This window comes from Corylus avellana, chromosome ca2 (assembly GCF_901000735.1).
Source record: "Corylus avellana chromosome ca2, CavTom2PMs-1.0".
Lineage (NCBI taxonomy): Eukaryota > Viridiplantae > Streptophyta > Magnoliopsida > Fagales > Betulaceae > Corylus > Corylus avellana.
The window spans coordinates 8,523,161-8,525,643 of record NC_081542.1 but is presented as its reverse complement, the minus strand read 5'-3'; positions in this window follow the sequence as shown (position 1 = coordinate 8,525,643).

Genomic DNA, 2,483 nt, shown 5'->3' with positions numbered 1-2,483 from the left:
AAAATGAGGGTATAATTGTAAATTAAAGGCAGAATAGTATTTGATTTTCTCCTATAAATAGAACTCTTCTCCTTCACAATTTCACTACTCCTATACCATCTCTTGCACATATTCTTCCTTCTTCCGCTTTTTACTTGGTCTTACTTCTTTCTAAGAGTGTTTACTCAGAACAGAGAGAGAAAGGGCGAGACAAAGCGCTACAAGAAAGAAAGAACACAAGAGATAGCGGACTTTAGAAATTAGTTTCAAAAGATATACTAGTAGTGTTAGTCAGATTGGAGCAACTAGATTCCTTCAGGCCACTTTTAGCTTCAGTTTAGAGGTAAGTAAATTCACTACCCCTTACTAAAATTACATCATGTCATGCTATTTATACATTATTGTATCAAATTGTAAATGATTATTTTATTTACCTGCCATGAAGATATGTTGCATGCATGAAGCATTTCTAAAATAATTATCTAAAAAGTTTCTATTTCTTTAAACGCTTTCTAAGTACAACAAGTTTATATTTGAAAAGGTTTCCATTTTGAGAAAAGAAAGTTGAGAAATGATGATGATTATAAGAAAGAAAAATGATGATAAACCCTCCTACATGTTGCCCTAAGATGCATCAAAAGAAGTACAAAGAAAAGTACAAGAGATGAGATAAATGTTTTTGAAATGAGGGCACATGTATGGAAGAGAATATTTTTGGCCACAAGATAAGTAAGAATGAGAGGAGTTCAGTACCGATACTCGGATGGAGGCGAAACCACTGAAGGAGGCTATGCCAGAAGGTGGTATTCCATCAACAGACCGTTGAGTGCACCAAGAAAATAGTTAATTGACGGTCGGGCATAGCTGAGGCCACAGGTCAGTGCTATGATCACAAGGACCCGCAACCCTCGTACACAGGGATAATAGTGTAAATGGGCCCTAGTATGAGAAAATGATGATATGATTTCAAAAATGATATACTGTGATGATATACTATGATGATTTACAATGATGATTTATAATGATGCATTATGATGATGATTTATGACGATGATTTATTACTAGATGTAATAGTATGTATATGCTACGGGAGATGCAACCGTACATACGTGTATTATTATGGCTGGATGTATATTTATTTGTAAAAACGATTTTCAAAACTGAGAATAAAGAGTAAAACTATTTATGGTTGTAGATTTTACTTGCTGGGCCCCTTTGGGCTCATTCAGTTTTATTTATTGTTTTCAGGTAGAAAGGACGCTGGAATAGGAGGCCGGAATGAGGACGGGAATAATTATTAATTTTCAAAGTCTTTTCATATTAGTGATTGTAATAATATAATATTCCGCAACTAAAGTTTAATGTTTTCTAATTTTGCTTGTAATAAAATCTCTTTAATAATGTTTTATACATTTATCGTATCCTTTAAAATCAAGTACTCTGGTAGACTCGTATCCTTTAAAATCAAGTACTCTGATAGATCTTATAGATCTTTGCAAAAACTTTTGTTGTAAAAGAAGAAAAGTGGCAAACTCAGCCTTAACGGGCTGGGGATGTTACACCACTGACCAAGGGTTTTGGCTCCTATAGTGTTTCAGGAGCATGCGACTCATATAATGTTATTAGAATCTTTTGTTCTATTAAATTAGTGGGAGTTATGTGCCTTGTGTATATCGTGAGTATTTATGTGTTACTATGTATTGTTTTGCGCGCATTTGTGTTAATTATGACATTGGTGTTGTGATATGAGACATCGTGTGCAAGTCTCGGTGAGACATTGTGTATTAGTCTTAGTGGGCTTCATTTGAAAATGTAGTGATCACTATTTGTGTTATTTGTGGCTTACACTTGCATTCTATTTTTTTGGGTTACGTGATTGTAAGTACTTGTTATATGTTATGCATCCTTTCGATGTGTTCATAATTAGTTACTTGATAACACGTTTGGATTAGATTGTGTTTTGGAATGCTTGCTTGTGTTTGTTTTGTAGTTAAATGACTTATGTTGTCCAAGTGGGAGATTGTTGTATTTATTCCTTTTGTGTGGATTAGCATAGTCATTTGTTTAGTTGTAGGCCCATAATGGGATGAGCCAAATTGTCTACATACATGAGAAAGCCATTTACTCTCACCTTATATATAAGTGAAGTTGGCCCATTAAACTTCATTAGGTCATTCTGTCAAAATTAGGGTTAAGAGTAATAGTTTCTTTACACACACAAAACACAGTTTTCTTCCATATGTTTGGACATCTACAGGAGATTTTTGAGGCAAATATTAAAAGCATGTATAGAGAATATTAAAAGTATGTCATTGTTAAATTTTATTTATACATGCTATGGAGAAAGAACAGATCTATTATTGAAATATTCTAACATCATAGATATGTTATTTCTCCGTAACATGTATAGATAAAATATAAGAATGACATATCTCCATTAATCTCGAGACAAGCTTCCAATATTTGCCTGATAAATCTCCTGTAGATACCCTAAAATACAGAAG